At 45.7% G+C, this 26,159-nt stretch overlaps 1 protein-coding gene across 4 annotated transcripts in view; it reads right to left on the reverse strand.

The window, feature by feature from the left end:
• HIBCH (3-hydroxyisobutyryl-CoA hydrolase) overlaps positions 1-26,159 on the reverse strand; it is a 962,330-nt gene that overhangs the window by 162,951 nt on the left and 773,220 nt on the right. The window lies entirely within an intron of this gene.

Raw genomic sequence — 26,159 nt, forward strand, 5'->3', positions numbered from 1 at the left:
TGACGCTTCCTCTCCCATCATTCCCCGCTCTGCCTCTGACAGTACACTGCGGGTGCGCGATGACGTCATATCATCGCGCACCTGCAGTGTCCTGGGCAGACTGCAGCCGCCAGGAGCAGCGCGGGCAAAAGGAAAGGTGAGGAGAGTTTTTTTTTTTTTTTCTTTTTAACCGGACTGTGGGGCCATTATCGGGGGTGGGGGAGATGAGATGAGATGTGGGCTTTGCTCTATATATCCCTGTGCGGGCTCTGCTGTATATACCCCTGTGGGGGCTGTGCTGTATATATCCCTGTGCGGGCTCTGCTGTATATATCCCTGTGCGGGCTCTGCTGTATATACCACTGTGCGGGCTCTGCTGTATATACCACTGTGCGGGCTCTGCTGTATATACCACTGTGCGGGCTCTGCTGTATATACCACTGTGCGGGCTCTGCTGTATATAACACTGTGCGGGCTGTGCTCTATATACCACTGTGCGGGCTCTGCTGTATATAACACTGTGCGGGCTGTGCTGTATATACCACTGTGCGGGCTCTGCTGTATATAACACTGTGCGGGCTGTGCTCTATATACCACTGTGCGGGCTCTGCTGTATATAACACTGTGCGGGCTGTGCTGTATATACCACTGTGCGGGCTCTGCTGTATATAACACTGTGCGGGCTGTGCTGTATATACCACTGTGCGGGCTGTGCTCTATATACCACTGTGCGGGCTCTGCTGTATATACCACTGTGCGGGCTGCGCTCTATATACCACTGTGCGGGCTGTGCTCTATATACCACTGTGCGGGCTGTGCTCTATATACCACTGTGCGGGCTGTGCTCTATATATCCCTGTGCGGGCTCTGCTGTATATACCACTGTGCGGGCTGTGCTGTATATACCACTGTGCGGGCTGTGCTGTATATACCACTGTGCGGGCTCTGCTGTATATACCACTGTGCGGGCTCTGCTGTATATACCACTGTGCGGGCTCTGCTGGATATACCACTGTGAGGGCTGTGCTGTATATACCCCCTGTGCTGGCTGTGCTGTATATACCCCTGTGCGGGCTGTGCTGTATATACCCCTGTGCGGGCTGTGCTGTATATACCCCTGTGCGGGCTGTGCTGTATATACCACTGTGCGGGCTGTGCTGTATATACCACTGTGCGGGCTGTGCTGGATATACCACTGTGCGGTCTGTGCTGGATATACCACTGTGCGGTCTGTGCTGGATATACCACTGTGCGGTCTGTGCTGGATATACCACTGTGCGGTCTGTGCTGGATATACCACTGTGAGGGCTGTGCTGGATATACCACTGTGCGGTCTGTGCTGGATATACCACTGTGCGGTCTGTTCTGGATATGCCACTGTGAGGGCTGTGCTCTATATACCCCCTGTGCTGGCTGTGCTGTATATACCCCTGTGCGGGCTGTGCTGTATATACCCCTGTGCGGGCTGTGCTGTATATACCCCTGTGCGGGCTGTGCTGGATATACCACTGTGAGGGCTGTGCTGGATATACCACTGTGCGGTCTGTGCTGGATATACCACTGTGCGGTCTGTGCTGGATATACCACTGTGCGGTCTGTGCTGGATATACCACTGTGCGGTCTGTGCTGGATATACCACTGTGCGGGCTGTGCTGGATATACCACTGTGCGGGCTGTGCTGGATATACCACTGTGCGGGCTGTGCTGGCACCCAACACCATGTTGCAGTGCAGGAGATTCCTGCAACAGTCCGAGGCGTATCTAGGGGAAGCGGGGCGGGGGAAGGTGGGGGGGTTGTGGGGGCGGGGGAAGGTGGGGGGGGGTAGGGGGGGGGGCCCCATTTGGAAGTTCGCACCGGGGCCCATAACTTTGTAGTTACGCCACTGGGTCTGACCAAGAAGAAGTAGAGGGGAATAATTACTTCACGTGATCTCTCTATGTCCTGTGTTTGCCTTTTGCTGCTGAATCACACTGTTGACTCATATGCAGTCTGTGATCTATTAGTATACCCAAGTATTTTTCACATGTGCTATTGCTTAGTTCTATTCCTCCCATTCTCTAGATGTCATTTTTGTTTTTCTTGCCCAAATGTAAAATCTTGCTCTCTTCCGGTTAAATAACATTCTATTAGTTGCTGCCCATTGTTCAAGCTTATTTAGATCCTTCTGAATCCTTTCTCTGTCTTCTCTAGTGTAAGGGTACCATCTCACAGTGGCACTTTGGTCGCTACGACGGCACGATCCGTGACGTTCCAGCGCTATCCATACGATCTCGCTGTGTCTGACACGCTACTGCGATCAGGGACCCCGCTGAGAATCGTACGTCGTAGCAGATCGTTTGAAACTTTCTTTCGTCGCTGGATCACCCGCTGTCATCGCTGGATCGGTGTGTGTGACACCGATCCAGCGATGCGTTCGCTTGTAACCAGGGTAAACATCGGGTTACTAAGCGCAGGGCCGCGCTTAGTAACCCGATGCTTACCCTGGTTACCATTGTAAATGTAAAAAAAAAAAAACAGTACATACTTACATTCCGGTGCCTGTCACGTCCCTCGCCGGCTGCTTCCCGCACTGACTGTGAGCGCCGGCCGTAAAGTAAAAGCAGAGCACAGCGGTGACGTCACCGCTGTGCTGTGCTTTACAGCCGGCACTGACACAGTCAGTGCGGGAAGCAGACGGCCAGGGACCTGACGGACATCAGAAGGTGAGTATGTAGTGTTTTTTTTTTTTTTACATTTACAATGGTAACCAGGGTAAACATCGGGTTACTAAGCGCGGCCCTGCGCTTAGTAACCCGATGTTTACCCTGGTTACCCGGGGACTTCGGCATCGTTGGTCGCTGGAGAGCTGTCTGTGTGACAGCTCCCCAGCGACCACACAACGACTTACCAACGATCACGGCCAGGTCGTGTCGCTGGTCGTGATCGTTGGTAAATCGTTTAGTGTAACGGTACCCTTAGTTATCCCTTCCTAGCTTTGCATCATATGCAAATTTGATTAGCTTATCTTCAGTTCTCTTATCTAGATCCTTTATAAAAATGTTGAAGGACACTAGGGCCAGGTCAGAGCCTTGTGGTACTCCACTTGAAACACTCTTCCAATTGGATATGTAACCACTTATTACCACTCTTTCAGTATGATCACTGAGCCAGTTAAGAATTCACCTATTCGTAGCCTTGTCAATCCCATACTTGGTCATTTTTTCAATAAGGATAGTATGAAATACTTTAAATGCTTTGCTGAAGTTGAGATACACTATATCTATCGCATTTCTTTGATACACCCAGTCAGTGATTCCACCATAGAAGGAAATTAGATTAGTCTGGCATGACTTGTTTGCTACAAACCCATGCAGGCTCTGGTTAATTACTGTATTATTATTATCCAAGCACTTACATACATTCTGTTAAATAATTTGTTCAAAGATCTTTCCTGGTATAAAAGTAAGGCCCACAGGCCTTTAATTTCTTGGCTTCATTTTCTTACCTTTTTTGAAGGTACAACATTTGCCCTTCTTCAATCTTCTAGGACTTCTCCAGTTTTCCAAGATTTTTCAAAGACAGTGGCTAGTGGTTCTGCAATTTCCTCTGCTCTTTCAGGAGCATTGCACAGCGAATAAGCTTCCTTACATTGGCATGCCAGAGCCATTATGTCACTTTTCACAAGGATAAACAGTACCCCTTAGACCTCAGGACCCTATGATGTAATTCATGTGGCCCAGGAGGCTTAAATTCATTTAAATTAGCTAAGTATTCACTCACCATATCTATGTTTATAGATATTGTGGATTTTTTATCCTTTGATAGAACCGTAAAGATCAGTTGATCTTTTGACAATTGTTTTCTTAGAGAATACAGAGGCAAAATAAGAATTTAAAAAGTTCGTTCTTCTCAACATAATTTTTTACCACTTCACCCTTTTCATCCTGTAAAATTCCTATAGCATCATAGACTATTCTTTTGCCATACTCTAAATATCCTTTTTTTTTGCTTTTGGTCTCCCTTCTAAGCCTTATTTCAGTACTGGCTTCAGCTCTTCTAACGCTTGCCCTGCATTCCCTGCAGACAGCATTATATTCGTCTTCAGATATGCCCCCTCTTTCCATTTAATACACATTGAGGCTGTGTGCACACATTGCAGATTTGGGTGCAGAATTTTCTGCATCTCCTGGCAGAAAACGCAGCTGCATTTTTGATGCGTTTTGGTGTTTTTGTGCATTTTTTGCGCAGTTTTGATGCGTTTTTTTGATGCTTTTTTATGCAGTTTTGGGTGCGTTTTTTGCGCGTTTTTTATGCATTTTTTGTGCGTTTTTAATGCGTTTTTGAAAGCTAAATAAAAATGTATTATTGAACAAAAAAAAAGGATTTGTGATGTCATTATTGTCCAACCTCTTCTTTTACATTTGTCCAACCCACACTGCATTACACACACAGATAGACAGATAGATATATGAAAATAAGGATGTATGCATCTATAGATTCTATTTTTCTATCTATAGATATATCTGGATAGATATATGGATAGATATATGTATGGATAGTGTAGGGTATGTGTCCACGTTCAGGATTACATCCGGATTAGCTGCGGATTGGATACTGAATACAACCGCAGCGTTCAACCCGCAGCGTCCAGATGTTACCGCATAGTGGAGGGGATTTTATGAAATCCCGTCTCCACTATGCGTGCGAACATGCATCCGGCGGCCCTGCGTTTACGGACATGCGGCGTGTCTTTTTAGAACACAGCATGTCTGTTGACCTTGCTCTGTCGCCGCAAGGTATATCACAGGGTCCTATGTATGGGGTGCGGAGATTCCAGATATGTGCAATGAACACATCCGGAATCACCGTGCATACAGAAGGGGGCAGCACGAGTTTTCCGCTCAGTCCAAAGCGCCGGCAATCCGGCCCGCGGACACATACCCTATAGATATATGGATAGATATATCTATGTATCTAAAGATATATCTATAAATATATCTATAGATAGATTGTCCATAGATATATAATAGCAAGGCCGATGTTTATGAATGTTTCATTTAAAAAAAAAATGGGAAAAAAAATGGCGTGGGCTCCCGCGCAATTTTCTGCTAGGGGAAAGCCTATGGCCAGGGGCCAATATTTGTAGCCTGGGAAGGGGGTAATATCTATGGCCCCTTTCTAGGTTATGAATATCAGCCCGCAGCTGTCTGCGTACCCTTTACTGGCTATTAAAATAGGAGGACCCCCCCAAAAAAATGACGTGGGGTCCCCCTATATTTTATAGCCAGAAAGGCTACGCAGACAGCTGCGGGCTGATTTTCATAGCCTAGAGAGGGGCTATGGATATTGCCCCCCCCCGGCTACAAATACCAGCCCGCAGCCGCCCCAGAAAGATGCGCCAATTCCGGCACTTAGCCCCTCTCTTCCCACTCCTCTGTAGCGGTGGGTTATGGGGTAATAAGGGGTTAATGTCACCTTGCTAATGTAAGGTGACATTAAGCCCGGTTAATAATGGAGAGGCGTCAATAAGACGCCTATCCATTATTAATCCTATAGTAGTGAAAGGGTTAATAAAAAAAATAAAGACACAGCCAGAAAAAAGCATTTTAACATTCTTAAACATATTTACCATACTCGATCGTCTGCAAAAAATTTAAACTAATAATCCGTATACTCACTTTCTGCCGTAGTCCAATTAATAACGAGTGTCCCACAACGATCTCACCTATAGAACAGTGACATCGGGTGATGTCACTGCTCTATAGGGCCTCCAGTGACACACTGACAGGAGACAATGGCTCCTGCAGTGCATCACTGAGGTTACCTTAGGTCAGGATCTCACTTTATGGCAATGCTGCGTGGGAATTTTCCCACACAGCAGTGCCACAAGTGAGACTAGGGACTATTTCTCACAGGGGCGGAGGAATACATCGCGGAAGGATACCTCCCGTCACTGTATTCCTGGAGCCCCTGGAGAGCGGTCACATGAGCTGATGTGGCTGCTCTCCATGGGAGATCGTCGTGGGACACTCGTTTTAATTGGATATCTGCGGATCAGGGAGTATAGTGTTTGTTTATTATTTTAATATATTTTACAGGTGACACTGGCTTCGGGGATCAAGGTAACAAGGTCATGGTGAGTATGTACTCTATGTTGTATGTACTGTATGTCTGTATGTACACTGTTCCGAATTATTATGCAAATAATATTTCCTCATATTTTCTCTAAATTACCTATCTGAATTGCAGTCATTGTTATTTTCCAGTCATCTACTATTCTCGTATAATTGCAATGTTTTGTAACAAACTGCCTATGAAAACATTATCTATTTTAAAAAAATAAACACTCAAAATGCATGTTCCAAATTATTATGCACAGCAGAGTTTTCAACCTTTTTTTATTTTGAACAAAAAAATGGTCAATGGTGAAGTTATAAGCATTATCAGCTTATTACAAAATGAAATCAAACAGTTTTCAAGTGAAAACTTTATTCTAGGTGATGTTACATTTGCACATAGGACCCCTTGTTCAAAAAAAGCTTCTGAACTCTCTCGTCCATTGAATTTGTCAGTTTTTGGATGGTTTCTGCTTCAATTGTTTTGCATGTGGACAGAATACCCTCCCAGAGCTGTTGCTTAGATGTGAACTGCTTCCCGCCATCATAGACACTCCTTTTGATGATGCTCCAGAGGTTCTCAATGGGGTTGAGGTCAGGGGAAGATGGTGGCCACACCATAAGTTTGTCCTCTTTTATGCCCATAGCAGCCAGAGATGCAGATGTGCAGCATGAGACGGTGCATTATCATGCATGAAAATGATCTTGCTGCGGAAAGCACGGTTCTTCCTCTTGAACCATGGCAGGAAGTGTTGTTTTAGAAACTCCACATAGATTATGGATCATAAAGGGGCCGACAATCTCTCTCCCCATGACTCCAGCCCAAAACATTACTCCACCTCCTCCTTGTTGGTGCTTTAGCCGTGTTTTCATGGGGTGTCCATCAACCAGCCATCCTCCACTCCATCCATCTGGACCATCGAGCGTTGCACGGCACTCATCGGTGAACAAAACAGTTTGGAAGTCAGTCTTCATGTATCGTTTTGCCCACTGGAGCCATTTCTGCTTGTTTGCAGTGGATAGAGGTGGTCGACGGGATGGCTTACGCACAGCTGCAAACCTCTGAAGGACCCTGCATCTTGTTGTTCTGGGGACGTTGGAGGCAACAGCAGCTTCAAAAACTTGTCTGCTGCTATGACAAGGCATTTTTGCAGCTGCTCTTTTAACCTTATGCAATTGCCTGTTGGAAAGAGTCCTCAATTTTTCCTTATCAGCACGCACACGTGTGTGCTGGGAATCAGCTACATACTTCTTGATGCGATGATCACGATGAAGTGTCTTGGCAATGTTGATTGTAGTCATGCCTTGACCTAAATACTCCACAATTTGTTGCTTCTCAGCAGCCGACACATCCTTTTTCTTTCCCATTTTGGCAAAAAATGTAGGCTGCTTAATAATGTGGAACAGCCTTCTTAAGTAGTCTTGCCTTAATTTGGACACACCTGCTAAACTAATTTGCACAGGTATCTGCAATTGCTTTCAGTAATATAAAGAGCCCTGACACACATCACCATCAATGAGTTTAAATGACAAACAAAAAAATTCTAACCTTATCACTCCTAAACTCTTTGTGCATAATAATTTGGAACACAGTGTATGCATGTACTGTATGTATGCATGTGTTGTATGTGGCGTGTTGTATGTGGCGTGTTGTATGTGGCGTGTTGTATGTGGCGTGTTGTATGTGGCGTGTTGTATGTGGCGTGTTGTATGTGGCGTGTTGTATGTGGCATGTTGTATGTGGCATGTTGTATGTGGCATGTTGTATGTGGCATGTTGTATGTGGCATGTTGTATGTGGCATGTTGTATGTGGCATGTTGTATGTGGCATGTTGTATGTGGCATGTTGTATGTGGCATGTTGTATGTGGCATGTTGTATGTGGCATGTTGTATGTGGCATGTTCTATGTGGCATGTTCTATGTTGTATGTACTGTATGTTGCATGTTGTATGTTGCATGTTCTGTACATGTGTATATGTGTTTTTTTTTTTTTTTAACATTCAACACATTAGCCGGATGATGGGACTACTACTGTCCCATCATTGGCTAATGTGTCAGTCACTCTCACTGTAGCAGGCATAGCCCAATGGGACCAGTTCTTAGGGAATGTTTTATTGTCCTCTGATTGGGGTCTGGTTCTGTTGTGATGACCCCACATGGTCTGAAGGAATTTGTCCTTCAGACCATGTGGGGTCATCACAACAGAACCAGACCCCAATCAGAGGACAATAAAACAATCCCTATCTAAGAACTGGTCCAATATTTATGGACATAACTATTTATCATCAATGGTAATTCTGCTTCAAGTCACCTGTCTTATCCATGTTTTTTTTTGTTTGTTTGTTTCTTCTGTGATGTTTTTTGAATAAATATGTGATTCTCCATAATTTCTTTTAGTCTATGCCTGATGAAGAGGCCTGAGTAGTCTCGAAAGCTTGCAATTTGTTACCATCTTTTCAGTTAGTCATTAAAAGGTATCAACCACTGAGGACTCTCAATTCTAAACATTTTTTGTTAAACATTCCAGAAATTCCTGTGAAACACCTGAAGGGTTATTAAACTTCTTGAATGTGGTTCTGAGCACCTTGAGGGGTGCAGTTTTTGGAATAGTGTCACACTTGGGTATTTTCTATCATATAGACCCTCAAAGTGACTTCAAATGTGATGTGGTCCCTAAAAAAAAATGGTGTTGTAAAAATGAGCAATTGCTGGTCAACTTTTAACCCTTAGGGTATGTGCACATGATGCGGAAAACGCTGCAAATCCGCAGTGTTTCTGCAGCTACGGGTCCGCAGCAGTTTCCCATGAGTTTACATTACAATGTAAACCTATGGGAAACAAAAAACGCTGTGCACATGCTGCGGAAAAAAAACATGCGGAAACGCAGCGGTTTACATTCCGCAGCATGTCACTTCTTTCTGCAGATTCTGCAGCGGTTTTACAGCTGCTCCTATAGAAAACCGCAGTTGTAAAACCGCAGTGAAATCCGCAGAAAAACCGCGGTAAATCCGCGATAAATCTGCAGCAAAAACGCAGCGTTTTTGCCCTGCAGATTTATCAAATCCACTGCAGAAAAATCCGCAGTGGACCAATATACGTGTGCACATAGCCTTATAACTCCCTAACAAAAAAAAACTTTGGTTCCAAAATTGTGCTGATGTAAAGTAGACATGTGGGAAATGTTACTTATAAAGTATTTTGTGTTATATATCTCTGTGATTTAAGGGCATAAAAATTCAAAGTTGGAAAATGGCAAAATTTTCAAAATTTTTGCCAAATTTTCATTTTTTTCACAAGTAAACGCAGGTAATATCAAATAAATTTTACCACTATCATGAACTACAATATGTCACGAGAAAACATTGTCAGAATCATCAGGATCCGTTGAAGCGTTCCAGAGTTATAACCTCATAAAGGGACAGTGGTCAGAATTGTAAAAATTGGCCCGGTCATTAACGTGCAAACCAACCTTGGGGGTAAGGGGGTTTAAAAAAAAAAAAAAAAGTATCCTTCAAATATAAGAGACCTGGACCAGTTTGCAAAAGAAGAGCAGTCAGAAATTCCAGATGAGAGGTGCAAGAAGCTTGTTGATGGTTATAGGAAGCGATTGATTACAGTTATTTATTCCAAAGGGTGTGCAACCAAATATTAAATGGAGAATGCCAATAATTTTGTCCGACCCATTTTGGGGGTTTTGTGTGAAATTATGTCCAATTTGCCTTTTTCTCTTTTTTGTGTTGTTCCAATACACAGATAGGAAATAAACATGTGTAGAACAAAACATGTATAATTGCAATAATTTTCTAGGAGAAATACTTAATTTTTTGGACCAATTTCAAGAGTGACAAAACTTTTGGCCACAACTGTAGCTAGGATCATATTGTCATGGGGGAAGTTCATCCACTAGAACTGCACCAATCACAAAAAGGGAACACTTTTTTAGCACAATGGGCGTGAGAAAAAGCCTAGCTGAGGCAGTATACCATCAATATATCTGTTCAGAAAACTTTTATCACCAATGAACAAGTAAGATTTTATGTATTAACTAGCTGTTTCCAGCCAGCTAATGCTCGGCACGCTCATTGCTATCTAATTAACGCTGCTGGTGATTAAACTAAAGTAAATTATGACAACATTCAATAGCGCTTACGCAGGTGGTAAGTTAACTTAAAATGAAGTTAATAACCATAATAATCATTAAAAATCTGAATAATACTAATACATTTTATTCACAGTGTAAAATCAAAAACAAACTGGATTCAGTAAGATGCACATTTTTTATTCATTCCAGCATCTAAACAAATTTCATAACGAAACATAAATTAAGTTAAAATTTCTCTGTAAACACAATTAAATGTATAGTCATTTTCGTCATTTTCAAAGATCTTTCCTTGACTTTTACCAGGTACAATTTGAACTGAAAGACCTTTACAACTTGTTACTCTAGACAATGCTGTGTATAATTGACCATGTGTGAATACAGGATCAGGTAGGAGAACGCCAATCTTGTCGAATGTTTGTCCTTGCGATTCCTCGTGCTGTAATGTGTGGGGACAGAGCCTCGTGTGGTAATGTGTGGGGACGGAGCCTCGTGTGGTAATGTGTGGGGACGGAGCCTCGTGTGGTAATGTGTGGGGACGGAGCCTCGTGTGGTAATGTGTGGGGACGGAGCCTCGTGTGGTAATGTGGGGGGACGGAGCCTCGTGTGATAATGTGTGGGGACAGAGCCTCGTGTGGTAATGTGTGAGGACGGAGCCTCGTGTAGTAATGTGTGGGTACGGAGCCTCGTGTGGATATTGAGGGGGGACGGAGCCTCGTGTGGTAATGTGTGGGGACGGAGCTTCGTGTGGTAATGTGTGGGGACGGAGCCTCGTGTGGTAATGTGTGTGGACGGAGCCTCGTGTGGTAATGTGGGCGGCGGAATTATGTGTGGTAATGTGGTGAGGGGGCGGGATTGTGTTGCAATGTGGTGGGGGACGGGATTATCTGTGGTAATGTAGTGGGGGGGCGGGCTTATGTGTGGTGATGTGGTGGGGGGCGGGATTATGTGTGGTAATGTGGTGGGGGACGGGATTTGTTGTGAATTTGGATTCTGGGCTCCCCCGGTGGCTACTGGTGGAATTGAACTTGTGTCATCATCTTCCCTGTTCACCTGTTCTCATCAGATCTGGGTGTCGCTATATAACCTGGCTTCTCTGTTAGTTGCTTGCCGGTCAACAATGTTATCAGAAGCCTCTCTGTGCTTGTTCCTGCTCCCAGACATCTACGAGATAAGTTGGACTTTCGTCCTTGTTTGTTTTTGTTTTTTGGTTCCAGTTCACAGCTGCAGTTTCGTTACTGTGTCTGGAAAGCTCTTGTTGATCAGGAATTGCCACTCTGGTATTATGAGTTAATGCCAGAGTCCTAAAGTAATTTCTGGATGGTGTTTTGTTAGGGTTTTCTACTGACCATGAAAGTGTGCTTTCTGTCTTCTGCTATCTAGAAAGCGGACCTCAAATTTGCTAAAACTATTTTCCTGCTGCGTTTGTTATTTCATCTAAAATCACCGCCAATATATGTGGGGGGCCTCTGTCTCCTTTTTGGGCATTTCTCTAGAGGTGAGTCAGGTCTTATATTTCCCTCTGCTAGCATTATTTAGTTCTCCGGCCGGCGCTGGGCATATAGGGATAAAAAGTAGGACATGCTACCTGGCTACTTCTAGTTGTGCGGTAGGTTTAGTTCATGGTCAGTACAGTTACCATCTTCCAAGAGCTTGTTCCTATATAGGCTTATGCTAGTTCTCTGGCCATGGAGATCATGACAGTTTGACCGGCCCACTAAAGGGTTAAAATCCTTGGCTGAGAAAGGAGAGAAATAAGAAGTCTGCTGAGAGTTTTTTTTTGTTTTTTTTTGTGCTCTTAATTGGATCACTTGCCAGTCTGTCTATGCTGCAGTCTTTCTTTTTTTTCTCTCTCCTTCTAATCTTTGAATGGCTCTGTGTTCACCTGTCTATAATGGATCTTCAGAGTGTAACTGCAGGTTTGAATAATCTCGCCACGAAAGTACAAAGTTTGCAAGATTTTGTTGTTCATGCTCCGGTATCAGAGCCGAGAATTCCTTTGCCGGAATTCTTCTCAGGGAATAGATCTGGCTTTCAGAATTTTAGAAATAATTGCAAGTTATTTTTGTCCCTGAAATCTCGTTCTGCTGGAGACCCTGCACAGCAGGTTGGGATTGTGATTTCCTTGCTCCGCGGCGACCCTCAAGACTGGGCTTTTTCATTGGCACCAGGGGATCCTGCGTTGCGCAATGTGGATGCGTTTTTTCTGGCCTTGGGGTTGCTCTATGAGGAACCTCATTTGGAACTTCAGGCAGAAAAAACTTTGATGTCCCTATCGCAGGGGCAAGATGAAGCTGAAATTTACTGCCAAAGATTCCGTAAATGGTCTGTGCTTACTCAGTGGAATGAGTGTGCCTTGGCGGCTACTTTCAGAGAGGGTCTCTCTGATGCCATTAAGGATGTTATGGTGGGGTTCCCTGTGCCTGCGGGTCTGAATGAGTCCATGACAATGGCCATTCAGATCGATAGGCGTCTGCGGGAGCGCAAACCAGTGCACCATCTGGCGGTGTCCACTGAGAAGACGCCAGAAAGCATGCAGTGTGATAGAATTCTGTCCAGAAGCGAGCGGCAGAATTTTAGACGGAAAAATGGGTTGTGTTTCTATTGTGGGGATTCTACTCATGTTATATCAGCATGCTCTAAGCGTACTAAAAAGCTTGATAAATCCGTTTCCATTGGCACTTTACAGTCTAAATTTATTTTGTCTGTGACCCTGATTTGCTCTTTGTCATCTATTACCACGGACGCCTATATCGACTCTGGCGCCGCTTTGAGTCTTATGGATTGGTCCTTTGCCAATCGTTGTGGGTATGATTTAGAGCCTTTGGAGACTCTTATTCCTCTGAAGGGGATTGACTCCACCCCATTGGCTAATAATAAACCACAATACTGGACACAAGTAACTATGCGTATTAATCCGGATCACCAAGAGACTATTCGTTTTCTGGTGCTGTATAATCTACATGATGATTTGGTGCTAGGATTGCCATGGCTGCAGTCTCACAACCCAGTCCTTGACTGGAGAGCTATGTCTGTGTTGAGCTGGGGATGTAGGGGGACTCATGGGGACGTACCTTTGGTTTCCATTTTATCATCTATTCCCTCTGAAATCCCTGAGTTCCTGTCTGATTATCGTGACGTCTTTGAAGAACCCAAGCTGGGTTCACTACCTCCGCACCGTGAGTGCGATTGTGCTATAGATTTAATTCCGGGTAGTAAATACCCAAAGGGTCGTTTATTTAATCTGTCTGTGCCTGAACATGCTGCTATGCGAGAATATATAAAGGAGTCCTTGGAAAAGGGACATATTCGTCCATCGTCATCTCCCTTAGGAGCCGGTTTTTTCTTTGTGTCAAAAAAAGACGGCTCTTTGAGACCATGTATTGATTATCGGCTTTTGAATAAAATCACGGTTAAATATCAATACCCATTGCCGTTGCTGACTGATTTGTTTGCTCGCATAAAGGGGGCCAAGTGGTTCTCTAAGATTGATCTCCGTGGGGCGTATAATTTGGTGCGGATCAGGCAGGGGGATGAGTGGAAAACCGCATTTAATACGCCCGAGGGCCACTTTGAGTATTTGGTGATGCCTTTTGGTCTTTCTAATGCCCCTTCAGTCTTCCAGTCCTTTATGCATGATATTTTCCGCGATTTTTTGGATAGATTTATGATAGTGTATCTGGATGATATTCTGATTTTTTCGGATGACTGGGACTCTCATGTCCAGCAAGTTAAGAGGGTTTTTCAGGTTTTGCGGTCTAATTCTCTGTGTGTCAAGGGTTCTAAGTGCGTATTTGGGGTTCAGAGAATTTCCTTTTTGGGATATATTTTTTCTCCCTCTTCCATTGAGATGGATCCTGTCAAGGTTCAAGCTATTTGTGATTGGACGCAGCCCTCTTCTCTTAAAAGTCTTCAGAAATTTTTGGGCTTTGCCAACTTTTATCGTCGATTTATTTCTGGTTTTTCGGATGTCGTTAAGCCATTGACCGATTTGACTAGACAGGGTGCTGATGTTGCTAATTGGTCCCCTGATGCTGTGGAGGCCTTTCAGGAGCTTAAGCGCCGTTTTTCTTCTGCCCCTGTGTTGCGTCAGCCTGATGTGGCTCTTCCTTTTCAGGTTGAGGTCGACGCTTCTGAGATCGGAGCTGGGGCAGTGTTGTCGCAGAAAAGTTCTGACTGCTCCGTGATGAGGCCTTGTGCCTTCTTTTCCCGTAAATTTTCGCCCGCTGAGCGGAATTATGATGTTGGGAATCGGGAGCTTTTGGCCATGAAGTGGGCGTTTGAGGAGTGGCGCCATTGGCTTGAGGGGGCCAGACATCAGGTGGTGGTATTGACTGACCACAAAAATTTGATTTATCTTGAGACCGCCAGGCGCCTGAATCCTAGACAGGCGCGCTGGTCATTATTTTTTTCTCGGTTTAATTTTGTGGTGTCATACCTACCGGGTTCTAAGAATGTTAAGGCGGATGCCCTTTCTAGGAGTTTTGAGCCTGATTCACCCGGCAACTCTGAGCCCACAGGTATCCTTAAGGATGGAGTTATTTTGTCAGCCGTTTCTCCAGACCTGCGGCGGGCCTTGCAGGAGTTTCAGGCGGATAGACCGGATCGTTGTCCACCTGATAGGCTGTTTGTTCCTGATGATTGGACCAGTAGAGTCATCTCTGAGGTGCATTCTTCTGCATTGGCAGGTCATCCTGGAATTTTTGGTACCAGGGATTTGGTGGCAAGATCCTTCTGGTGGCCTTCCCTGTCACGAGATGTGCGAGGCTTTGTGCAGTCTTGTGACGTTTGTGCTCGGGCCAAGCCTTGTTGTTCTCGGGCTAGTGGATTATTGTTGCCCTTGCCTATTCCTAAGAGGCCTTGGACGCACATCTCGATGGATTTTATTTCAGATCTGCCTGTTTCCCAGAAGATGTCTGTCATCTGGGTGGTGTGTGACCGTTTTTCTAAGATGGTCCATTTGGTTCCCCTGCCCAAATTGCCTTCTTCTTCCGAGTTGGTTCCCCTGTTTTTTCAAAATGTTGTTCGTTTGCATGGTATTCCTGAGAATATCGTTTCTGACAGAGGAACCCAATTTGTGTCTAGATTTTGGCGGGCATTCTGTGCTAGGATGGGCATAGATTTGTCTTTTTCGTCTGCTTTTCACCCTCAGACTAATGGCCAGACCGAGCGGACTAATCAGACCCTGGAGACATATCTGAGGTGTTTTGTGTCTGCTGACCAGGATGATTGGGTTGCTTTTTTGCCATTGGCGGAGTTCGCCCTCAATAATCGGGCCAGCTCTGCCACCTTGGTGTCCCCGTTTTTCTGTAATTCGGGGTTCCATCCTCGATTTTCCTCCGGTCAGGTGGAATCCTCGGATTGTCCTGGAGTGGATGCGGTGGTGGAGAGATTGCATCATATCTGGGGGCAGGTGATGGACAATTTGAAGTTGTCCCAGGAGAAGACTCAGCTTTTTGCCAACCGTCACCGTCGTGTTGGTCCTCGGCTTTGTGTTGGAGATTTGGTGTGGTTGTCTTCTCGTTTTGTCCCTATGAGGGTCTCATCTCCTAAGTTTAAGCCTCGGTTCATCGGTCCGTATAAAATATTGGAGATTCTTAACCCTGTTTCCTTCCGTTTAGACCTCCCTGCATCCTTTTCTATTCATAACGTTTTTCATCGGTCGTTATTGCGCAGGTATGAGGCACCGGTTGTGCCTTCCGTTGAGCCTCCTGCTCCGGTGTTGGTTGAGGGTGAGTTGGAGTACGTTGTGGAGAAAATCCTAGACTCCCGTGTTTCCAGACGGAGACTCCAGTATCTGGTCAAGTGGAAGGGATACGGCCAGGAGGATAATTCTTGGGTCACTGCATCTGATGTTCATGCCTCCGATCTGGTTCGTGCCTTTCATAGGACCCATCCTGATCGCCCTGGTGGTTCTGGTGAGGGTTCGGTGCCCCCTCCTTGAGGGGGGGGTACTGTTGTGAATTTGGATTCTGGGCTCCCCCGGTGGCTACTGGTGGAATTGAACTTGTGTCATCATCTTCCCTGTTCACCTGTTCTCATCAGATCTGGGTGTCGCTATATAACCTGGCTTCTCTGTTAGTTGCTTGCCGGTCAACAATGTTATCAGAAGCCTCTCTGTGCTTGTTCCTGCTCCCAGACATCTACTAGATAAGTTGGACTTTCGTCCTTGTTTGTTTTTGTTTTTTGGTTCCAGTTCACAGCTGCAGTTTCGTTACTGTGTCTGGAAAGCTCTTGTTGATCAGGAATTGCCACTCTGGTATTATGAGTTAATGCCAGAGTCCTAAAGTAATTTCTGGATGGTGTTTTGTTAGGGTTTTCTACTGACCATGAAAGTGTGCTTTCTGTCTTCTGCTATCTAGAAAGCGGACCTCAAATTTGCTAAAACTATTTTCCTGCTGCGTTTGTTATTTCATCTAAAATCACCGCCAATATATGTGGGGGGCCTCTGTCTCCTTTTTGGGCATTTCTCTAGAGGTGAGTCAGGTCTTATATTTCCCTCTGCTAGCATTATTTAGTTCTCCGGCCGGCGCTGGGCATATAGGGATAAAAAGTAGGACATGCTACCTGGCTACTTCTAGTTGTGCGGTAGGTTTAGTTCATGGTCAGTACAGTTACCATCTTCCAAGAGCTTGTTCCTATATAGGCTTATGCTAGTTCTCTGGCCATGGAGATCATGACAGTAAACAAAAACAAACAAGGACGAAAGTCCAACTTATCTCGTAGATGTCTGGGAGCAGGAACAAGCACAGAGAGGCTTCTGATAACATTGTTGACCGGCAAGCAACTAACAGAGAAGCCAGGTTATATAGCGACACCCAGATCTGATGAGAACAGGTGAACAGGGAAGATGATGACACAAGTTCAATTCCACCAGTAGCCACCGGGGGAGCCCAGAATCCAAATTCACAACAGGGATTATTTGTGGTAATGTGGTGGGGTGGCGGGATTATCTGTGGTAATGTGGTGGGGGGAGGGATTGTGTGTGGTAATGTGGTGCAGGGCGGGATTATGTGTGGTAATGTGATGGGGGATTATCTATGGTAATGTAGTGGGGGCGGGATTATGTGTGGTGATGTGGGGGGCGGGATTATGTGTGGTAATGTGGGGGGGCGGGATTATGTGTGGTGATGTCGTGGGGGGCGGGATTATCTGTGGTAATGTGGTGGGGAGGCGGGATTATGTGTGGTGATGTGGTGGGGGGGCAGGATTATGTGTGGTAATGGGGTGGGGGGGCAGGATTGTGTGTGGTGATGTGTTGGAGGGCGAGATTATGTGTGGTGATGTGTTGGGGGCACGGGATTATGTGTGGTGACGTGGGGCGGGATTATGTGTGGTGATGTGGTGGGTGGGCGGGACTATATGTGCTGATGTGGTGGGATTATGTGTGCTGATGTAGTGGGGGTGGGATTATGTGTGCTGATGTGGTGGGGGGTGGGATTATGTGTGGTGATGTGGTGGGGGGAGGCATTGTGTGGTAATGGAGTGGGGGGGCGAGATTATGTGTGGTAATGGGGTGGGGGGCGAGATTATGTGTGGTAATGGGGTGGGGGGGCGAGATTATGTGTGGTAATGGGGTGGGGGGGCGTGATTATGTGTGGTAATGGGGTGGAGGGCGGGACTATGTGTGGTGATGTGTTGGGAGGGCGGGATTATGTGTGGTGATGTGTTGGGGGTGGGATTATGTGTGGTGATGTGTTGGGGGGCGGGATTATGTGTGGTGATGTGGTGGGCGGGATTTGTGGGAGGGCGGGATTGTGTGTGGTGATGTGGTGCGGATTGTGTGTGGTAATGTGGTGGGGGGCGGGATTGTGTGTGGTAATGTGGTGGGGGCAGGATTGTGTGTGGTAATGGGTGGGGGGGCAGGATTGTGTGTGGTAATGGGTGGTGGGGCTGGATTGTGTGTGGTAATGTGGTGGGGGCGGAGCTACTGTGCAGGGGGCAGGATTAACGAGTAATCAAGATGCCTTATATATATATCTAATATATAAAGCTGAATGTGTGTGTGTATGTGTGTGTGTATGTCCGGGATTGGCATCTGCACCGTCGCAGCTACAGCCACAAAATTTTGCACAGTCACACGTCTGGACCCCAAGAGCGTCATAGGCTATGTTGTGAGCAAAATTTTAACCCTGCGCGTTCCAATTCACCAAACAATTTTGCCCTATCTACATAATGGGGAAAAAGTAAAAGGAAAAGTGTTGGAGGCAAATTGACAGCCAGGAGGAGATGGCATACAGGTATATACTATATACAGGAGGAGATGACATGAAGCTATATATTATATACAGGAGGAGATGACATACAGGTATATACTATATACAGGGGAGATGACATACAGGTATATACTATATACAGGGGAGATGACATACAGGTATATACTATATACAGGGGAGATGACACACAGGTATATACTATATACAGGAGGAGATGACATACAGGTATATACTATATACAGGAGGAGAGGACATACAGGTATATACTATATACAGGGGAGATGATATACAGCTATATATTATATACAGGAGGAGATGACATACAGGTATATACTATATACAGGGGAGATGACATACACGTATATACTATATACAGGGGAGATGACACACAGCTATATATTATATACAGGAAGAGATGACATACAGGTATATACTATATACAGGGGAGATGACATACAGGTATATACTATATACAGGGGAGAGGACATACAGGTATATACTATATACAGGGGAGATGACTTACAGGTATATCTAATATATAAAGCTGAATGTGTGTGTGCATGTGTGTATGTCTGGGATTGGCATCTGCACCGTCGCAGCTACAGCCACAAAATTTTGCACAGTCACACGTCTGGACCCTGAGAGCGTCATAGGCTATGTTGTGAGGCGAAATTTTAACCCCGCGCATTCCAATTCACCAAACAATTTTGCCCCTATCTACATAATGGGGAAAAAGTGAAAGGAAAAGTGTTGGAGGCAAATTGACAGCTGCCGGATGTGAACAAGGGGGACTTAAAGAGTGAGAGCGATGGCGCCAAAGAGTATATACTGTACAGTTGCTAAGGTGGGGCCCCGACATGGGATGCTCACCACACATGGGGATATGAACACACACACAAAATGCGCCACACACTACCACGTGCTTGAACACATATATCACCCTCAGCACACATTTCACCACACATACACCAACCTCGCCACATAAAGGTCAAAACACAAAAGTCGCCGCTCAAAACTCGCCACGCGCAAAACTCGCCACATGCAAAACTAGGCTCACGCAAAACTCGCCACACGTGCAAAACTCACCTCATGGAAAACTCGCCACACGCAAAACTTGCACACGCGGAAAAATTGCCACATGCACAAAAGTTGCAACACATGCAAAAGTTGCCTCACACAAAACTTGCACACTCAAAACGCACCACACATAAAACTCGCCACACGCAAAACTTGCTGCACACAACTTGCTACACTAACCTGTCACATGCAACTCGACACACAAAAAGTTGCTACACGCATGTCGCCACACAAAACTCATCTCACAAAAGTCGCTACATGCATGTTGTCACACGCAACTCAACACACACAACTTGACACATGAAACTCGCCCTAAAAGACACACAAGTCTGGTATTATCCTTCAAAAATAAAAATCTGATTAATAAGCAGACAAACTACAAGATATACTGCCAGGGGGGAGGGCTTCCTGTTGGCTGGGGATTTAGCTTACAAATACTGAGGTAAAAATACTGAGCAAATAACGTGAACGAGGTCTAATACGGGAGATGACACACAGATATATACTATATACATGAGATGACACACAGGTCACGTGGTTAATGGGAGGTATGTGTCACAGGGATGGATGCTCCCTGCGATGTAACCCGGAATGTTTTTGCACATAAAGCAATAAGGAGTTGTTTAGTATACTTGGGTCCGGGTTACGGGTAGCTATGAGAGATGGGAGGGTCTGGCTACCCATATACCTCACCCCTGGTTAAGGGGCTTAACCATACCTCTTCTATATGTGTTTCAGGACCTGTGGTGATGTCACAACCACATGTCTAATCATGTGATGGGTTCCTGGGTGTGGTTTCGGGCCACACGTGCTTTATAGGAAAAACACAGTCTCTCACTGACCCCGGTCAATATCACACGGACTCCTGTCCTTTACCTGCCGGCCACACAGGTTCCCGGATCCCTCTTCTCCTCAGAGGTGTCCCACAAACAGCAGTTCTCACTGACCCCGATCAGTATTTACTCACGGTTGTCAAGACTGGTTCAGACCAGCCAGCGCTGCAACATGTGCTCCTTGGATCGTTGCCCGCATTCGAAACACCAATTGTAAGGTTTGTACCCACTCAGAGGCATAGGAGGAAACAGGAGGCACATTCTCTTTAATGTCCATGTGGGTTTATTTGCTCCATAAACCAGCAAGGCAGCAACAAAAAGGAAAACAGTCCGTACATCAGGCCGACATAGCATAAAAGTCCATAGAAGAGCTCTGCTTTTCTCAGGCCTGACGGCACACAGGCTGTGCAATGTCCAGCACTCAGGCTCTATCTCAAGCCACAGACACAGAAGGGCTTCTTCCTCTCAATACACAGACTCCTGTCTGTGGTGTCCAGCCTGGACACATGGAAATCTGTCCACCCTGACCGACTCCCAAACACTCCCTCCCATGTGCCAAACACACCTCCATTATTGTGCAGGTGTTTACTGTGGACCGGCGAGTCCATGAATAATTTTTTTTCTTCTCTGATCAACTTGCTGTGGCTCGGCGGGGCCACGAAGACTGAAGGTGACAAGTGGTTTGCTGTGGATCGGCGGGTTGAGCCGTGCAGCGCGGTTGCATCAAGAGGTTCCGCAGCAGCAGGAGCTGCAGTGGCGGTAGCAGCAGCTTGTGATTAGCACCCGGAGGTGCCAGTGATTTGGGACTGCAGCAGGAGCTGTAGCAGTGCCAGCAAGAGCTGGTGAAGCATTGAAAAAAAAAAATAATAAAAAAAAAATGTGCTCCAGGTTGTGCAGACTCTTAAAGGGCCAGTGCCGAGCTAAAGATACATAAACTGTGGAACTGTTGGGGCTTGAGAGTACTGTGGGGAATTCCACGGGGTGTACCCCAGAGGGGGTGGAGTCCCAAAAACAGAGCGGTGACCCAAATAATTATGGTTGGCCAAAAAGGGGCCGGGCATCCCAAAAAAGGGGCGGCGTCCTAAAAGGGGGTAGTTGCCGAAAAGGGGGTAGTGGCCCTAAAGGAGAAAATAGCCCATAAGGGGGTGGTGGCCCTAAAAGGGGCGGAGTCCAAAAAGGGGATAGTGTCCCCAAAAGGGGTGGAGCTTTCAAAAGGGGCGGCACTGGTTACCTCAGTAGACATGTCTGGGGAACAGCAGTGTTTTTGTTTTGCGTATTCCGAGTGCGGCATAGACTTCCCATTTGATGACAGGCCACAGGTGTGTACTGTTATGTTACACTATGAAGGAGTATCTGGACGGCTGGACTCAAAGAGTCAGGTGACTCTGACAGAAACTCCTCTCATTTTCTGTCTAACCGAGAAAAAGGTCAATGTTCGCTGCATTCATGGGGTCACTATTGACTATACTGTGGACAAAGTGATCATTGATATGTCCAAAAATGTAGAGTGCCAAGATGGCGGTATAACACCAGACTTGTTCTACCCCTTTGAGAGGGGCCGGGACTTTGTGATGTTTGAGGACATATGGGAAGTTGACGAAGTGTGGGGTTGCTCAGAGGAGAGACGGAACGGTCATATTGAAGCCCCATTACAGCAGCAGGCTGTGGGGATTCCTCTTAATGGGATGCATAAAGAGGAGGAGGTAGCGCCACCTAAGGTCAATAGTCCAGAGTTACAGGTGACCGGAAGAAAGTGTGGGTCTGATACCTGTTTAAGTGGGGAATTGCTGATCCAGGATGACAGGGTGAGAGGGGGTGACTCCTATTAAGACTGTGACTCGAACGCAAGGGGAAAAGAGTGCAGTAAGGGGGAGCTGAGTAAAAGTGACACATCTTAATCTCTGACAAACCCTAGCACTGAGGTAGTTGGTGATGGGCTGGGGTTAGAACAAACCTGTGGTAGAACCATATCTGCAATGCCCGGGAAGAGTGAAATGGCCAAGTATGATGAAGTACCTGAGGCTGAAGAGACGGAGAACTCTGAAGTTACCAAAAGTCAAGAGGTACCTAGGAGTAAACAGACAGAGAGCCCAGGAGAGACCATTGAGGTGGATGCAGAAACAGGAGGAACTCTGAAGAGGCAGAGTGTGGGTGGGCAAGAGACCCCATCTGAAAATCTAATTAAAGAGGTGATGGTGCGACATGTGCTGGCCAAAAGAGAGCAGGAACATGAGATAGAGCTGCTTAAAGAAATAGTCGAGCGAGAAAGGGTCCTGAGAGAGGTGATTGAGCAAAGAGTGGGTAAGCTGGAGAAGGAAGTCTCTGAGCTCTGAGGTCACCTGTCAGCATGTCAAACCATAAATAAGGCCGTATTGAAAGATATGGAGGTGCTCAGATAGGCACAAGAGAAGAATCAGCAGGAGCTTCTCCAGAGAGAGGATGAGCGTCGCTGCTTGGTAGAGGAGCAAGATAAAGTTCTCCGAGAGCTCAAGATAAAGGAGACTAATCAACAGCTCCAGAAATCCACAGATGACCTGGAAATCGAACTGTTGTGCTCTCCCGATCTGATCGCTATGAAGAAGAGTAAGCTGGAGAGGCTGACCAAAGAAGGGGCCTCCACGGAGGAAGAAATCCAGCAAGGGAAGTGCCACGCAGATGGCCGAACAAAGGACACCGAGGTCTTGGAAAACTGCGCTGACCCTAAGGACGAGGAGGTCCAACAATATGGCCAAGAAGGTGAGACTTCAGTTTTCAAATGTGTAACAGACGTACCCGAAGACATGCAAGAAGTGTGTTCCAGTGAGGAGGTGCATGAGGCTTTTAAAAAGGCGTCGAAGCGTGTAGGGTGCACTGGGCGCCTGAGACTCTTCAACTGGTCATACTTTCGACTAGGGAAGTCACAGTGAAGCGGGTGGCTGTCCTGAGAGAGATGCATCTACAATGCCTCCGCACAAAACAAATGATCACGTTGAAGAATGAGGAAGCCGCTCGACATCTGGAGCTAGCGAGAGAAGCTCAAAGTCGGCTCGGCTTGGTGGAAGACATCATTCTGGTACCCAGAAATTTGGTGGGAAAAGTCATCGGAAGGCTTGGGCAAGTGATGCAGGAGATTGTAAATAGATCCCGTGTGAAGAGACTGAGGGTTCTGGGTGATGACAAGGCCCAGGTCGTGGGTGAAGATGGGATGGTTCCATTCCTTCTTGTCGGATCCATCGAGAGTCTTGAAAATATCCGAATGCTCTTGGGGTACCGCATGGGTTACCTAAAAGAAGTTGAGCAGCTAAGACGTGAGAGGGAGCAGATCGATATAGAACTGCAGGAAATGGCAAACAGATTGCCTCAACTTTCAACTCGCGGTAAAGAGAGGCGAAGAGGTTCGCATAAGACTGGAAGTCCTCAAGCTGAAGCTAACAGAGGACATAGAGAAAAATAGATGGATTGCTCTCCAGACAATAAAGACCATGGGAGAAGGTGGCCTGATGAAAAAGGTAGAAGCAGTGATGCCTCAGTTAGCTCAGGGCTAAGTGACCCAAGTGGGAGACCCTGTAGCGGACAAAATGACAAAGAGTCAGACCAGACAGGACGTATGGGTACAAGGGAATTATGCCTACGTACTGACCAATGGAGGCGGGGAAGGCCTAATAGATTGTTGAGGCTGAAACATGAGGCGACAAAGTCTGATAGCACATTGTTCACAGACAGGGATGTGGTGACAGTGACGGACTATGTCTCAGGAGCTGATGCTCAAAACCAATTGGGAAGGCCCTCTCGACGGGTTGAGCAAGATTATGTGGGTGCCCTGTCTCGAGGCTCTCGGTTTAGGACAAGTGTTCAACCCCGCAGGTTTGAACAGAGGGGGGGAATATGTGGTGTGACTGGTGGTTAATGGGAGGTATGTGTCACAGGGATCGATTCTCCCCGCGATGTAACCCAGAGTGTTTTTGCACATAAAGCAATAAGGAGTTGTTTAGTATACTTGGGTCCGGGTTATGGGTAGCTATGAGAGATGGGAGGGTCTGGCTACCCATATACCTCATCCCTGCGTAAGGGGCATAACCATACCTCTCTATATGTGTTTCAGGACCTGTGGTGATGTCACAACCACACCATCATGTGATGGGTTCCTGTGTGTGGTTTCAGGCTACCTAATGGAGGTGTGTTTGGCACATGGGAGGGAGTGTTTGGGAGTCTGTCAGGGTGTACAGATTTCCATGTGTCCAGGCTGGACACTACAGACAGGAGTCTGTGTATTGAGAGGAAGAAGCCCTTCTGTGTCTATGGCTTCAGATAGAGCCTGAGTGCTGGACATTGCACAGCCTGTGTGCCGTCAGGCCTGAGAAAAGCAGAGCTCTTCTATGGACTTTTATGCTATGTCGGCCTGATGTACGGACTGTTTTCCTTTTTGTTGCTGCCTTGCTGGTTTATGGAGCAAATAAACCCACATGGACATTAAAGAGAATGTGCCTCCTGTTTCCTCCTACGCATCTGAGCGGGTACAAACCTTACAACAGGTATATACTATATACAGGGGAGATGACACACACACATATATACTATATACAGGGGAGAAGACACACAGGTATATACTATATATAGGTGGAGATGACATACAGGTATATACTGAATACAGGAGGAGATGACACACATATATACTATATGCAAGGGAGATGACACACAGGTATATACTATATACAGGAGGAGATGACACACTGTGACACACACATATATACTATATACAGGGGAGATGACACACAGGTATATACTATATACAGGAGGAGATGACATACAGGTATATACACTATATACAGGGGAGATGATATACAGTTATATATTATATAAAGGAGGAGATGACATACAGGTATATACTATATACAGGGGAGATGACACACATATATACTATATGCAGGGGAGATGACACATAGGTATATACTATATACAGGGGAGATGACATACAGGTACATACTATATACAGGGGAGATGACACACAGGTATATACTATATACAGGGGAGATGACACACAGGTACATACTATATACAGGAGGAGATGACACAGGTATATACTATATACAGGGGAGATGACACACGTATTTACTATATACAGGAGGAGATGACACATATATACTATATACAGGAGCAGATGACACACAGGTATATACTATATACAGGAGATGACACACAGGTATATACTATACACAGGAGGAGATGACAGGTACATACTATATACAGGAGGAGATGACACAGGTATATACTATATACAGGGGAGATGACACACGTATATACTATATACAGGAGGAGATGACACACAGATATATACTATATACAGGAGCAGATGACACACAGGTATATACTATATACAGGAGCAGATGACAGACAGGTATATACTATATACAGGAGGAGATGACTTACAGGTATATACAGGAGGAGATGACACACAGGTATATACAGGAGGAGATGACACACGTACTGTATATACTATATACAGGAGGAGATGACATACAGGTATATACTATATAAAAGAGATGACACATAGGTATATAGAGGAGATGACATACAGCAGGTATATACTATATACAGGGGAGATCACATACAGGTATACACTATATACAGGAGATGACATACAGGTATATACTATATACAGGAGGAGATGACACATAGGTATATACAATATACAGGAGGAAATGACATACAGCAGGTATATACTATTTACAGGGGAGATGACATACAGGTATATACTATATAAAGGAGATGACATACAGGTGTATACTATATATAAGGGAGATGACAAACATGTATATACTGAGGGGAAAATGAGAGGTGTGAGGTGAAAATGAAAAGGTGTGAGTGCAAAATGAGAGGAG

This window comes from Ranitomeya variabilis, chromosome 7, assembly GCF_051348905.1.
Source record: "Ranitomeya variabilis isolate aRanVar5 chromosome 7, aRanVar5.hap1, whole genome shotgun sequence".
Lineage (NCBI taxonomy): Eukaryota > Metazoa > Chordata > Amphibia > Anura > Dendrobatidae > Ranitomeya > Ranitomeya variabilis.